The sequence below is a fragment of the Desmodus rotundus genome, chromosome 2, assembly GCF_022682495.2.
Source record: "Desmodus rotundus isolate HL8 chromosome 2, HLdesRot8A.1, whole genome shotgun sequence".
Lineage (NCBI taxonomy): Eukaryota > Metazoa > Chordata > Mammalia > Chiroptera > Phyllostomidae > Desmodus > Desmodus rotundus.
Window position 1 is genome coordinate 148,408,368 of NC_071388.1, and position 15,244 is coordinate 148,423,611.

At 37.7% G+C, this 15,244-nt stretch overlaps 2 protein-coding genes across 18 annotated transcripts in view; one reads left to right on the forward strand and one right to left on the reverse strand.

Annotated features, from left to right (window-relative positions):
• The window catches only part of BAZ2B (bromodomain adjacent to zinc finger domain 2B), a 350,928-nt gene extending 349,223 nt beyond the window's left edge, over window positions 1-1,705 (reverse strand). For all 6 annotated transcript variants that reach the window (XM_053918709.1, XM_053918714.1, XM_053918713.1 and 3 more), the window contains exon 1: window positions 1,614-1,705. The gene's annotated coding sequence lies outside the window, so the exon portion shown is untranslated. The remainder of the gene's footprint in view (window positions 1-1,613) is intronic.
• A 35-nt stretch (window positions 1,706-1,740) lies between these two features.
• The window catches only part of MARCHF7 (membrane associated ring-CH-type finger 7), a 90,163-nt gene continuing 76,659 nt past the window's right edge, over window positions 1,741-15,244 (forward strand). For 4 of the 12 annotated variants that reach the window (XR_008426166.1, XR_008426167.1, XR_006653922.3 and 1 more), the window contains exon 1: window positions 1,747-1,958. The gene's annotated coding sequence lies outside the window, so the exon portion shown is untranslated. Of the gene's footprint in view, window positions 1,959-5,791; window positions 6,333-7,528; window positions 7,606-15,244 lie in introns of all 12 variants that reach the window. The other 8 variants (XM_053918716.1, XM_045187379.3, XM_045187376.3 and 5 more) reach the window with 7 other exon arrangements.

A 15,244-nucleotide genomic window follows, 5' to 3' on the forward strand; every position in this document is an offset into this window, starting at 1 on the left:
ATGTAAGAGCTAACAATCGTCAAATGCTTACTGTTTCAGGAACTGATGCATTACCTCTAATCCTTTTAAGAACCCTATGGGGTATAGGTATTGTTACTAGCCCTAATTCTACAGGAAACCCAGGCTTAGCAAGGTTAAGAACTCGCTTAAGATAACAAAGGTAGTAAGAGGCAGGGCTGGGATGTGAACCCATGAAGTCTGGTGTTTCTGGGTGTGTATATCCATAACCACAGGTATGCTACAGGTATACTCAGTTTGGGGGAAAAATAGATTTTCTAAAAAGGGCAAACTGATTTCCTCAAAAGTAATCTGTTTCCTTTATCCCATACCACATGCTTAATCTTCAACTCACATCCTAAAAAGTTAGACTGACATTTATGTGCCAACTTTAAATAATAATAATAATCCAACTTTAAAATTTTAACCTTTATAATATTTTACAATTTACAATAGTGAAGCATGGATGGTCTCTTAGTCTCCAAGACAGAGAAAAATGGGGATGACAATAACAGTGCATTCTCTTCAGATGAAAAGACAAAGAAATACATATAAACCCCATACTTCATTTATTGCAATTATTTGAATCCAAAGAATTGCTTAAAACAACCTAATGACATAGGTCACTTTAAAAATCAAGCGTTGTCAGTATATCTTTAAGTTTCAATATGTTTACTGGCAAAGAACTTTTGTTGATAAATTACTCACAACCTGCCCTGGCTGGTGTGGCTCAGTGGATTGAGCGCCTGTCTGAACCAGTCACTGGTTCCATTCCCAGTCACGGCACATGCCTGGGTTGCAGGACCGGTCCCTGGATGGGAGCGTGGGGGCGTGCGAGAGGCAAGAAGCCCATGTATTTCTCACACACATCCATGTTTCTCTCCCTCCCTTCCCATCTCTGTAAAAATAAATAAATAAAATCTTTAAAAAATTATTCAAAACCCACGTATCACCTAAATCCACGATATTATCAAGTCCACATAAATTGTGGCTTTTCCTTTAACTTACTTCCTTTCTATTGTTCATTTACATCTTAGTTTACTATTTAGTTTTTTTCTTTGAAAGTTTCATCTAATTTCATCTGACGATTTAAAAAAAAAAAATTCACGAGACCATTTGCCTGACAATTTTCTTTCCTCTTTCTAAATGGATGAAATTTTGACTGCAAAGTCTGTTGCTACACTATCATATATTAATATCACTACCCAGAGAAACATTGACAGTGAAAGTACACCACCACCAAAACTGAATTACAGAAAAACCCATATAGTCCGGATCTGATCCCACCCCGAAAAGGGGAGGGGTCACGGACATTAAAAAGGGAGGGCAGGGAGTGGGAGGATGGGAGGTCGGAAAAGGCAGCGCTTGATTCAAGTCATTGCTAAACATTCCCTGCGCCACTAACCAAGAGGAAAAAAAAAAAAAAGGTTTGACAGTGTTTGGTATTTCAAGTAGGGCCCTGTAGCCGGGACTTGGGTGCCGGAGAGCCGCAAGGCTGGATCAGAGCCCCTCGCCACCTAGGCGAGAGGGGCCAGCCAGGGCTGGGCCTACAGCGCCCGCACACTCGCCGGTGGCCCAGCCGCCAGCCCATCGGAGGACCAGACTCGGCCGCTTACCAGTGGCGTCTCCCCGCCTCCTCCGGGGCAGCCCTTCAACGGTTGCCGCAGTCAGAGCACCACCCCGCGGCAGGGTACGTCGAGTCCGCTGGTAGCTCTCAGATCCCTACAGCGCCACCACTCTCGCGAGATGCCGGCGAAGTCCGCGACCTCGGAGGAGGAGGAGAAGGGAGGGGCACTTAACGGTGGCTGCTAGTTCTGTGCCGGATCTGGGAGAGGGGCGGACGCCATTGTCCTTCGCAGCCGACTCCTCTGCCTCAAAGTCCTAGAGTTCTGAGGAGGAAGGCGGTGGTGTGGTCGTTGTTGGCGAAGCACGCCCAGTTCAGTGCCAGCTTGGGAGCCGAGGTAATGAGCTGCGGGGCTCGGGCTTCTCGCAGGGGAGGTAGTTCCAGCCGAGGCCGCGGGTGGGGGGAGGGGAGAGAACCGAGTGCAGGCCTGGGGACGCGGAGGTCGCTTCCTCCCCAGCGGGCTGGGGTGGAGGAGCTTGATTGCGACTGCGGTACGGAGGGATTGGGGTCGCAGGCCTGCTCTGCCGGCGCCTTCTGTCAGGAGTCCCTGCCGGGTGCAGGGGAGCAGATCGTAGTCTTCAGACGCCGGGTGGGTGCGGGCTGTGGGTTTTCGCCATGCTTTGGCCTCAGGCAGCGGCCTTTTCGTTTGGGGTGAGCGGGACGGTGGCGAGGGCGAGGGTGGGGGTGGTACCGCATTTCCGCGCGGTGCTGAAGGCGGGGGCTTGGCTCTGCCCACCCAGCCTCGCACTGAAGGGGCTTTCTCGGCCCCCAGGTGCGGTGACTCTGTACTTTGCTCAGTGATCGTCCCTGTTCTTGAATATCGTGATTCTTGGGTAGTTCTTTTTGTTTTGTGGTAAATTATGTGTATTTCAAATTGAAATAGGTGATGATATGTGTAAAAGACGGACCTGTTGGCGTAAGAAGTGAAAATACGGAAGCCACCAGTAGTAGAACACTCCTTCATTTTGATGAAACTGCGTAGTGGTGAAGACTTGAGAACGTGTGCACACACACACACACACACACACACCAAAAATACTACAATTGATACTTTTTTCCTATATATAGAAGGAGATAATATATACGGAAAAATCTCTGTCTTATAATAAATTCATCACTAGAGTCCTTTGGCACCTTTAAAAGTAAGTGTGTCAAGTAAAATTGGTAAGATTTCTTTTCGATTTTTGTAGGACGTTTTAGGTATTTTCCTTTGTTTATTATTTTAAATCTCCCCTTTTTCCTACTCCCATCCATCCATTTCTGTACAAAACTAAAAGGTAAGGTTAAAGATGAATTATTGACTAGAAATCAAAACCAGTATACTGTTAAGGCAGACACATTGTAGGTGTTTTTCATGAGCTGGGGTCTGTATTTTATTTACAGCTCTACCATTTTGTGAAACAGCAGTGGTGTATGAGGCTTTATTTAGAGTTGGAAGATCTGGGTTGGAGCCTTGAATTTTTCCATAAATTATTAACCTCTTCATTTTCCCTCGAAATACAGAAGAAATTAACTGTGTTTCCTTAGAAATACAGTTAATCCCTAGACCAGAGGTAAGGATTAAGTTAGGTGGGGCAGTGTATAGCAGTCAACACACTGGGGGACCTAATACTTGCAGGGTAAATTTTAAATGAATACATACAGTTTGAACTGGTATCTAAAGTCCAATTGATTATATTCATGAATTCTTGTCTGAACAGCCTTGAAATTTTATTCTGCCTGTACTATCCCCCACAAATTGCCAACAGCTTCACACAATATGTATTTATGTAAGTTCTCTACTACAAATGTGTGAAATTCCTACTAAGTACAAGTGATTTCTCATTCTTCCACATTAGCAAGAGAGCTTATTTTCCAAGATAAAGCACAAAAATGCTCCCCTACAGAATGCACGTATATTTTATTTGAAGTAATCATGTAATCAAATTGGATGTAAAAAGTCATCCATAGCACTCATGCAGCCAATTTTTTATTAATCCTGTATCCACTTCACAAAACTCTCTTGAACTGGTATGTGTTCAAGAGTTACATTTTACTATTATATTTTAGGGAAAATAATTGTAATAGTGCAAAATTATCAAATAATGTAAAACGTTATTTGATAATTTGTTATTTGTTGTATCCTGGCTTATAGATTAGGGCTTCACATTTCAAAAATGAGCTTGACACGGCATCTGCCCTCCACAACTCACAGTGTAGTCATCAGACTAAGGTATAAACAACTGCTACTATCTTAGTGTAAGGACGCAGTACTTAGTGTAAGTACTTAGAGTAAGTACTACTCCCAAGTAGTACCTTGGGAGCGCAGAGGAGGTGTGTTTAATCTTGGGGAAAATTTAATAGGTATTCCTTTAACTGAGATGAGAAGGATGACTTTAGAGGTTGGTAAGGAAACTGTAAAGAGAGGGTGTCATGATTTGTTTTAGTAGTTTGTCCCCCATAGCTGAAACAGATTGAATGGAAAGTTAAAGCAGGACATGAAAGACCTTCTGTATTGTTTTACAAAGTTAGTGCTCTGTGCTGTTGGGCATGGAGAGCTATTGCGTCTCTAAACCAAATAAAAATGGTTTTTAGATTATCTTTGCTGATACATACTTCTGTTACTACGGATAATTAAGTGCCAGTGCTAATAATAAACAGTGGGAAATGCATAGGCCTCCATCAAGCCTCATTTTTATTTTTAAAAGTTACTAATTTTAATCCTCACCTGAGGATTTGTCTACCGATTTTTGAGAGGGAGAAAAAGAGAGAAACATTGAAACGAAAACATCATTTGGCCAACTCCTGAATGCACCCTGACCAAGGTTACCAAACCCACAACCTAGGCACGTGCCCAAGCCGGGAATTGAATCCACAGTCTTCTGGTGGAGGGGAGGACTCTCCGAGCAACTGAGCTACCAGGCCAGGGCCAAACCTCATTTTTTACCAACAAATTAAACTTAAGAACTTAAGTTTAAACTTAAAAGGAGATACTAACGAATCTAAGTAACAGAATCAACAACTGATCACAATTAAGATGATTACAATTTAAAATGAGTAAGATTTTGAGTTTCTCCTAAGACCTACTTGAATTCAATTCACCACAGCAGAATTCTCTTTCAGTGAAATAGTTTATCTTCTCACAAGTCATTATTTTACAAAAAAAAATATGTCTTTAATACAGTTGCTAATCATAAGATGAACCCAAAAGTGGGGGGATAAAATTATAATTTGAGAGTTGGCTAGGGTTTAATTCTCATTGACCTTAATTTTTAACTACTCTGGTCTGAACTCATGGTCAAAGCTGGTTTTTCTTGCTCTCTTTCTCTGTGACTCTACCGGTTAGACTAGGTAAGTTGAACACCTGGTTTTAAAATCACTACTGGCCTACATTACATATACCCACTGTTGTCATCAAGTTTAAAAGAGGGCAAATGTTTAACCTTAAAAGGTAGTTCTGATCTTTCCATTATGACTATTATACTTGAGTGTAATATATTTCTCACTTTTCCAGAAAAAACCCTAAAATTGTTTCCACTTACAGAATGAAGATTGAACCTTGAGACTTGGGGATTTTAAATACACTTAAAAGGAGAACAGATTATCTCATAAAGTACTAGAGAATAGACTTAACATCATATTCATATTTTCTGATAGAGATATTAAACTATCTGGCTATTTTTTTCAAGATGGGTATATTAAATATTTGTCAGCTAAAAACATTTTAAAAACCCTAAAGATTGCTTTCTTCATGTGACCACGCATAGCTTCCATATCTCCATGTCCACTAGGATCAATAAAATAAGTAGGATTTCTTATTGAGAAAAATTTTCTCCCAGAAACATTTTTTAAAATAAAAGAATGTACCAAGTAGAAATAAATAGTGGAATTGTAGCTATGTTTGTACTTCTGGAAGGTGATTGGCAATCACGGTACATTAGTATTTTTGTGATAACTCTGGCCTTCATGACATGAATTTATTGTAATGTGGTTTAGATAATGCAGCAGCTGCAACTCATCTGGATATTTAAGACATTCTAAGTTATACCCTGAAATAGAATCAGATTTTTCTTAGAAACTGATGTGATAAAAGGAAAGTGAAAAGTTAGGATAAGTTTTGAATCTTTATCACTTCATAGCAAACCTCAAAATCTGGTGGATTAAAACTGCTGTTCACTATTTTTTTTACAGTTGTGTGTGCCTGTTGGGCGATTATACTGGTTTTGCCTGGGTTCACTCGTGTATCACCATTCAGCTGGAGGATTTCGAAGGCTGGAAGGTTCAAGATGGCATCACTGACATGACTGGCAGTTGGTGTTGCTTGATATTTAGGTTTTGTACCATGTGGTCTTTTATGATTTGGTTGTATCAAGACAGCAACCTGAGAGGGCAAAGTAGAAGCTCTTAGACTTCTTACACCTTGAAAATCATGTAATACCACTTAACACTGTACTTTTTTTTTTTAGTTTTCTTTTTTTTTTTTTCTTAATCCTCACTCAAGGATATGTTTTCATTGATTTTTAGAGGGAGAGGAGGAATGGGGTGGGTAGAGAGAGAGACATTGATTGGCTGCCCCCTGCAGGCGTCCCAACCAGGGGATTGAACCTGCAACCTAGGTGCTCCTATGTGCCCTTACCTGGAATCAAACCCAACAACCTTTTGTTGTTCAAGATGACGCTCCAACCAATTGAGCCACCTGGCCAGGGCAACGCTACACATTTTTTCAGTCAAAGTAAGTCTTGCAAGATGATCTACCATTCAAGGGGTGAGGAATTAAGATTTTACCTCTTCCTGGGCAGACCAGGAGCATCACAATATGAAGGGAGTGTGCTTACAACACTTTAAGAACAGGCATCCATAACAGTATTGTGCTTGGGATTTGCTTTAAAATAGAGGATGGTAAAATAAACAAGATAGATTAATTGTTGATTGGTACATGGAGGTTCATTATTGTCTCTACTTTTCTGTATTTGAAGTTTTTATCTTCCACTTAATATTTACTAGAATAGTATTTTATTGTTTAATATTTATTACTTCCTTTGTAGAATGTAGGTAATAAGGAGTGTAAACCAGCAGTACAGAAATTTAGAAAGGGAATTATCCTTAGTTCTTTATAGATTTTTTGTAATACAAGTTGTAAAAAAAAAAGTCTTTTTCATTTGTGGAAAAACTGTTTCCCTTGTTTATCAAAGTAAGACCAAGTACATTAAAGAAATTTGGGAAAACTAAGTATAAAGAAGAAACCAAACCCACCTGGAGACACAGTAACATGTTAATAATGGCTATTTTCAGATTTTTCTGCATGTACTTATATAAGTAAGGTCTATAAGTTTCTTTACCATGTAGTGACTGTCTTCCTGTATATAAATCTGAATGGCTTTATATAGTCTTTTTTTTTCTACTGTGTGTTAAAATAAAAATTAAATAATGAAATAACCATTAGAAATTAAATAATGAAAGAGCCATAAGCTGTTTATATGGAAATCTTTTAACACCGGTGGTATTCCTTAATAATAACTAGTGTTTGCTAAATACATAGTGTGTGCCAGCAAAGTTTGTATTACCTGTGAAGTTGGTACTATTATTATTCCCCTTTTGTGGGTGAAGAAATTAAGCACTATAGAGATTAAACCTAGAGTTACGCCAAGTAAAGGACAGACTTCAAAGCTTTTACTCATAACTATCATATTTCCACAATAGTTAGAAATTGGCTTATGTGCTAAAAATTGGGCAGCGCTTAGTTTATCTTGCCTAGCCTTAGTTTCCTGTATTGGAAAAATTACCTTTACTAATGCATATATTTTAAATAAAGGAAAAGTGTTAGGTGTGGGCTGTAATATTTGGATATTATGGATATATATGGATAGGGCCAGGGTTCTTTTGTTAGTCTGGTTATTTCATTTATGACTACTATGTGACTCTTGACAGATCCTGAAAAGACTGTTACTATAGTAACGGAACACAGCAATCTAGAGTGATGGGAGAGGATACATACTATTTGAGAGGTACCTTTTTTTTTTAAAGATACATTCTATTTTTTATTAAGATTTCATTTATTTACTCTTAGAGGAAGGGAGGGAGAAAGAAAGGGAGAGAAACATCGAGTGGTTGTTTCTTGTGTGCCCCCTGCTGGGGACCTGACCTGCAACCCCAGGCATGTGCCCTGACTGGGAATTGAACTGGTGACCCTTTGGTTTGCAGGCCAGCACTCAATCCACTGAGCCGCACCAGCCGGGACTAAGAGGTACCTTTTAAGCAGAGTAAACAAAAAACATTTGAGCATTGCACTGCTTTTTCTCTGATGTTCAGAATTAACAGCTTTTCAAATTTAGTAAACTAAAAGTCCAAACCCTACTTGATAGGCAGCTTGTGGTGCTCAAAGAAAGCTTTACTTTTTGGTTCACAGGCCAGCACTTAATCCACTGAGCCACACCAGCCAGGGCAGAAAGCTTTACTCTTAATTAGGGTAGTAAGTAGACCTCTTTTGCTCCAAGTGTTTTTTTTCCTATATACTGCCTGAAGTTTTTTAGTTGACTTTTTGATAGTGCCCCAAATTCTACTTATTAGATGTAATCAGTGGAGGGAGTGGCACTAAGACTGACTAGAAGTTACATACAGTACAAGCAGAAGGCACTAAGGTATATGTGTATATGAAAAAGTAAATAGATCAGTATAAGTGATTGAAAATACATTGTCATCCCAGACTCCTATGTTTTCAAAACTATTTCCAACATACTTCTAGACCTCTTTTGAGCCCTTCAGACTCCTCATTCTTTAAAAACCGACTCATCTTGGTGTATTTCTTTGGTCTCCACTACCTAGACATATATTTTTGTTCTTCAGTACTTTGAATAATTCCTCCCACCGCACCACTCTTTTCTACTTGAGATGTATTGAATCTACCTTCTATCCATTTATTTTGGGCCCTTGCTAATTTGTCTTGGAGCCACTGTGTCTGTTCCTAATAACTTGTCCTTAATACTGATTTGCTTTGGGTTTGTTTGTTTGTTTGTTTGATTGACTTTAACTGATATTGTTTCAAAATCTTTAGTAGCTTCTAAGCCTATAGGTAAATCAGTAGTTTTCCCCCACAGTTCTACACGAACAGTATTATTAATTACTGAGTTTCAGTATTGCAGGAAATGCAAGAAGCTGTATATGAATCTATACTATTGAGGGTTGGCAAAACTAGGTAAAGTTTTGCTAAGACTACTGGTAGTTTTGTTTTTGCAAACTAATAATCAGGAACATAATTTCTGGGATACTTAAGGAGAAAAATAATATGCAAATTACTGATGGTGAAATGCTTCAAAGCTGTTGCCTCATTAAAGTACAAACTCCTGAGCAGGGGATACAGGATTGCCTTTATAGTCTGGATATAATCTACTTTTATTTATTTATTCCCTCAGAGTCCTTTCTGTTCCTCTCTCCTCTTCAATTCCTTTAATTTCATTTCTCACACTTACATTCTTCAACATGCTTTAGTATTTTTATGCTTTCCTCTTTTTTCTGTTTTCATTCTTCAAAGGTTAACTCATATGTTACCTCCTCTGAAGTCTTTTTTATCTGGAACTTTTGGCTGCTCATTCAGTACTCCCATAACATTTTCAAGTTTTTCTTAAGTATGATTTTCAACATTCAGGTATGAGTATCTAATCTAGCAATTAGTATAATTGCTAATTATTAATGTTTATTGGGCTTTTGACACTGATCCTTCATGAGTTTTGAAAATTTTCAGCCAATATCTTAATGTTTTTCTTGGCCCTGGTTCTTTCCTTCTATAACTTCAATTAAATGTACCAAAGACTTTATGACTGTTCCCTCAGTGTGTCTTAAACCCTCTCCTGTATTTACTGTCATGTGTTTTTCCATGCTTCATTCTGCATAGTTGATTTCTAGTTTTTCCAATTTTGCCTTGTTTCCTGTTAAAATCATCAGTTTCCCACTTTGTTAATAACATTGGGGCTATCTCTTCTGGTTTCATTCTTCACATCATTGTGTGTGTTGTAATTTTTTGTTAAATACCAAACATTGTCAATAAAAGACCAGTAGAAACTGTGTAAGTAAAAAAACAGTAGAGGCTGTTTATTATTTTTGCCTGAATGTGGACACACTCTACTTCTGTCACTGTTAGTGTGGTGGGTTGAGTTGGTTTCGTCTGTACTTAAGCTAGATTTGAGCTTTATTTTGCTTTTTTTTTTTTTTTTTACCTTCAAAGTACTCCAGTAGTGGACTGCCACTGTGTGGTGCTTAATGTGAGGCCCAGAATGCTGGAGTATTTCTTTCAGTGTTCTTTCACTAGCCTCAACTTCCTGCAGGCCCTGCACATCTGCACCACAGCGGTAGGTGTCAGGCTGTTTTAAGTTCCTCAGCAGTAGACCACTATTGCTGCTTATTTGGAGCAAAGCTCATGATGTTCTTATTTCTATGCATCATCTTCTAGTCTTAGGCAGGCTCTGTGTACCTTATCCTCAAAGATGGGACTGTCCTAAGATTTTTGACCACCTCCCTGCTTCCCAGAATATAGAGTGCAGGCAGACGCCACTGCCCTTCCAGCTGATCTCTGCCCTGTATTGGTGGAGGTCTTGGGCAGATGGGTTTCATAGCCCTTTAGGGCTGAAGGACAACTGCCTTGTATTAGTGCAGAGTCCTTGCAGAAAGTGGTTTTCCTACCCCTTTCCTAGTAACAGCTGATCCTACCTTGTACTCACTCAGGGTCTGGAGTGTGGATGAGCGCCTTCAGATTCTCCTCTCAAACATAGGCAGGCCCCATGTGGTCATACTATGGAAAGTGGGACTTCAGATCTGCTGTTTGTCCTCATTCTTTCCTATGAGCACCCATTGGAGACCTGTGGAAAAGATGTCTTATGTTAGGGCTCCTAGAGTTTCTCAGTTGTCACACTAGCAAACATTTGGCCTTTAGGGATTTAAGAATTCAAGAAAATGTGGCTGTTTCTTATCTGTTTTGGTGGCTACCTTTGTCCTATCTCTCCTTGTTGGAGAGTTTTGCCATTCTTTGTAGTTCATTTCACCTGGTTGCCTTGCAACCTCAGTTCTAGTGTACTCAGGAAAAGTGATTTAATATATTGTCTGGTTTACTCTTGTTATGTTAGAGTAGGATTAATGTTCTCTTGTGCCTGTGTATATACTAAACAGAGATGAAACACCCCTTTTGTTTTGCTTGAAAATACTCAAGTGGAGAAAAGTTGGGAGAACAGTAAAATTAATATCCATATAACCTCACCTATATTCAGTGTAATCATTTACCTTACTTGCTTTATATAGGTTATATGTATTCTTACATGTAGTACTTACTTTCCAAAATGTGTAATGTTATTTTAAGTTATTTAATACTAAGTTGCAGGCATCATGACACTTTACTAAAATTCATTCTACATTCATACTTTCTGTTGTATGAATCAGGATCCAGCCAAGGTTTATACATTGCATTGGAGTTTGTTTCTTTAGTCTCAAACTATCATAGTACAGTACTTTTCCTTTGTGACATTTACTTTTTGATGAGTCCAGACCAATTATCTTACAGAATACCCTGTTTTACATGCCGTATCATTGTGGTATCATTTACATTTAATTATGTTTAGTGTATGTTTTAGTTCTAAAAATTTAGTCCTTTTTTCACATGTGGTTTTTGCATTGTTCTCTTCCTTACACGTATTTTTAAGCTTTCTCTTTTTTTAAACATTGTAAATATATAATTGTTTTCTATAATCTACCTGAAATACTTGATTTGACATTTTTTGTCTTGTACATTGCATCTCAAGGACTTTGTTTTGGTGCCCCCTGCTCATTATACTTGAAAGATTATAGAAATAATCTGAAGCCTAGCATGAAGTCACATTCTTCCACAAAGATTTGTGTTTGCTTTTGTCTGGTTCTTGGTAGCTTACTAGGATGACACCACCTTAAACCAAATACAAGGTTTGAACTTCTATTAACTATGAAGGAAATAACAATGTTAGTTTCAAATCTGCACAAGAACTAGTTTGCATCTGATTTAACTTTTAACCTGTTTTGGGGGACTTTTGGAGTTCAGCTGACTAAGATGAGGTAGCTTCTTAGATTTTTAACTTTGTGTATGTCCTGAGCTTTGATTTCCTTCCGTGAGATTGGCAAAAAATTTAAATTTTCTGGAATTTACAAATACCCTCAGGGCAGAAGTGGCTTTTGTACTTCCATAACTTTTGGATTCCTATTTTCCCCTTCATTATTGACCTAGTAATTCTTTATTATCTTGTCAACCCTTCATTGCTTTTAAGAGAATGTTCTGTATATTTAATCCAGCATTTTCTATTATTTTGGGGGGAAGGCTTGATTTGAGTAATCTGCCATTATCAAGAATTGAAGATTCTTTTCCATAGCAGTCTGTTTATATATATTTACTATTATATGCTGTTGTAGTTATTTATTTAATTCCATTCACTCCCCTTATCCCTTAAATATGAGTTTGGGAAGGCTTTCCCAATAATACTGCATTCCTAGAATTTAGCACCCTGTCTGATGTATTCAAGATACTTGATAACTGACTCTTAAAAATTGAGCTGAGCCTAGGATTTTTTCAGGTGGTGGTTGGAAATTAGGTGGGGAAGGTAGGTTAGAGTTCTGGATGCTGGGCCAAAGAATTTAGACTTTCTTTTTAAGGTAGTAGAAAAGAGTTGAAAGTTTGATTGGGAAATGGTGCCATTATTGGTAGAATAAAATACAAAAGAATAAAATGTGGATTAATGATGACTTCCCTTTGGACAAAGCCTAGCGTGGTTTTATTAGAGACGAACTTTGTTGGTTTACCCAGCGTAGGCCTGATATCCAAGTAAAGCCTTGTTGAAAAGCATTATAAAAATAAATTTTAAATTGTCTGTATTCTAGTGTAGGTTGTGAGATAGTTTTTCGGTTGCATTTAACGTGATTATGAGGTCTTGATATCTTGCAAATAATATCAGGCAGAGAATCACTTACAAAATTTTGCATGTCAGGTAATGATACAGAATTCCTTAAGGCTTTTTATGTAGATTAAGAAAAAAATTTAAGCTAAGATTATTTCCACAGAATAGATTTGACTTGTGCTATTTATAGGTAGGGAAAACTTTTTTTTTTTTGCTGTAAAGATCCTTTTGTAGTGTTCAGCAGGCCACCAAAAATACGAACTTGCTTTGAAGAGCTCTTCAAAGAGTTTCCTAGGAAGCCCAGCAGAATGAAATTATTTATGAAACAAGTAGTCAAATTTTTTAGTAGCTACTAAGTCATATATTTATGAGATGGACAGAAAGCACAGATTGTGGGGTTGGGCCCTGGCCAGATTGCTCAGTTGGTTGGAACTTTGTCCTGTGCACCAAAAGGTTGCAGGTTGGATCCCTGGGTGGGGTACATAATGGAGGCAAGAGATCGATGCTTCTCTCTGTCTCTCTCTTAATCAGTTAATAAGCATATCCTTTGGTGAGGATTTTTTTTAATATGATATTGGTATAAATACCTGTTTTCCAGGGCTGCTGCTTATGCCAGTCTCTGTTAAAATTTCCTCAGTGTGAGGGCACATATTTAAATAAAAATATAATGAATTAGGTAAACTAGTAAATTATCAGCTTTATCCAAAAGACTTTATTTTCAAAGTTGAAAAGTTCAGTAAAGTAACAATCTCCAATATTGACCATAAGATTTTTGTGGCTTTGTAGCTGATCTTTCTGCATTTGAAGCAAGTTTTGGCAAATGGAAAATGTGATCTCTTGCTGTTGTCAGCGCCTCAGCTTAGTCATAGATTTGTTGATAAGGAACGTGAGCACAAATTCCAAGGACTCATGGTGCCTAGGACTTCATGAGTCTCAAAGACTCAAAAAATGCAAATTGTGTTATGGAAGTTTTCATAGCAGTAATGAGTGCTGTATGCAAAGCATGAGTGGCAAAGCATGGCAACCAGGCATATACTTGTAAAGTCTACATGGGTCACAGTCCTGGTGTGGTAAGTTTTTATCTTACCATCAGAGAGCTTGACTGTCCAAATGTGGAATCAAATCTAAATTAATTTAGAAAACAAACTATATGAAGTGACAGAAGGAAACTAAGATACCATTATGTTGACCATTGAGGAAATATTGTAATACGGACTTTTTGTGTTACACTTACCGAGTCTTGGTTAAAAGCATTAAGCTTCAAATACCTTTTTTTCTGCTGGTGTGTTATTTTTGCTTATACCTTTTCCATTATAGTACATATAACTAAGTTATGTGGTTATTTGTGTGGCTTGTTTGTTCTATCTTTTAAATAAATGAAAGAACTTAAAATTATGCCTCTCGCAAGTAGTCTGCTAGAAATTTTTTAAGGAGTGCAATTTAATTTTCTTTTTTTACTATTTTTTTGTGCTTTTGACCTACAGCTTATGTAACCATATTATATAAGTTCTCTGGTAACACCTACATTGTCAAAATTCAATCAGTTTATGTAGAGGAGTTGCCCAAAATAGTTTAATACAGGATAAATTATATTTCTCAAAGGACTCTGCCTCTTTGTCTTCTCTCAAGAGGTTTGTTTTGAGCAGATTTCCTACTAGGTTAGTTTGATTCTGCAAGTATGCAAGTAAGAATTGGATATAAAGGTAGTCAAAGTAAACTACAAGAAATATGATTAAGAAGCATTATTGTTATTGAAGAACCATCTATATGCCTGTATCTTAAAAAGCTCCCTGTTAAAATTCTCATGTCACAAATACAGTCCCTTGTTTAGTATTTTCATAGCCTTCTTTGTAAAATAACAAAATGTTACTTAAGTCTTTTTTTTTTTAGTGGGCTTTTGCATGCTAGTGTTTAACCATTAATCATCTTTCTACTCGTGTATGCTTTCTTTTAAAAGTCCACCTCAATACACCTCTTTTTAGTAAAAACAAAAAAAAAATTGTGCAGGCATATGTATACACCTTATAAAAAGCTGAAGTGATCATATATATGCTTTATCATCCAAAGTAGGCCACTTTTAAGAAAAACGCAAGCACTATTAATAATTGTCCTGAAATAATGAGCACAAATTAGGACTTTTCTGGCCATAAACTGGGGCTTCCAGGCATACCAGGAAGTACGGTTATCCTACTTAAAAGGAAAACAGTAGTTATTTGCTCCACCCTTTACCTCATTCCCAGTCCCACTTTCCAAAGGCAGCAACCCCCAACTTTTAGCTGTTGTAGGATTTATCTTTATATTTATAAATGATGTATTTTATACTGTTGATGACTTTTCAGTATTTTATGTTTTCCTTATTCACCGTTGTTTTTATTTCCCCTACCCACCTCCATCCCACAGCATGCATGTGTAGCAAGATCAGTAGATAGTTTATACTAATAAAACTAAATATCGTGAGTTTACCCAAACATAATACCTCCTTTATTGAACAATAACTGTTTTCCCAAGTTAGAAAATTAATTTATTAAATTGCCCTTTGTTCGGCGTTTTCCAACTATATTATCTTTGCCACATGCCAAAATAGATTTTATTTGATACTATTTTTTTTCTTAGAACTTTGCTTCTATTATCTGTGATCCTACTCCAGTTTCAGTAAGTTGCTCCCTGTGCTTTCTGTATGCCTTTGTAATAGTTGCCTGGATATTGTGACTGGTTCTTTAGTTCTTTACACTCCCATTTTCCT